Here is a 605-nt window from a genome sequence, read left to right as displayed (position 1 = left end):
CGAGCGGAGGCGGCCCCGGCACAGGGGGTGGGCCCGGGCCGGGCCCGGCCCGAGGGGTGTGAGGGGGAAAGAGGGAAATCCGCTTCTGCTGTGAGGGGGAAAGGGGGAAATCCGCCTCTGGTGTGAGGGGGAAAGAGGGAAATCCGCCTCTGGTGTGAGGGGGAAAGAGGGAAATCCGCCTCTGCTGTGAGGGGGAAAGGGAAAAATCCGCCTCTGATATGAGGGGGAAAGAGGGAAATCCGCCTCTGATATGAGGGGGAAAGGGAGAAATCCGCCTCTTCTGTGAGGGGGAAAGAGGGAAATCCGCCTCTTCTGTGAGGGGAAAAGGGAGAAATCCGCCTCTTCTGTGAGGGGGAAAGGGAAAAATCTGCCTCTGCTGTGAGGGGGAAAGGGAGAAATCCGCCTCTTCTGTGAGGGGGAAAGGGAGAAATCCGCCTCTTCTGTGAGGGGTAAGGGGGGAAATCCACTTCTGCTGTGAGGGGGAAAGGGGAAAATCTGCCTCTGCTGTGAGGGGGAAAGGGAGAAATCCGCTGCTTCCCGGCACCCGACCCACTTGTCCTGACCCCCATCCCTCTTTTCCTGACCCCCAATCCCCCTTTTCCCAA

Source organism: Chiroxiphia lanceolata, chromosome 29 (assembly GCF_009829145.1).
Source record: "Chiroxiphia lanceolata isolate bChiLan1 chromosome 29, bChiLan1.pri, whole genome shotgun sequence".
Lineage (NCBI taxonomy): Eukaryota > Metazoa > Chordata > Aves > Passeriformes > Pipridae > Chiroxiphia > Chiroxiphia lanceolata.
This window is presented reverse-complemented; position numbering follows the sequence as displayed.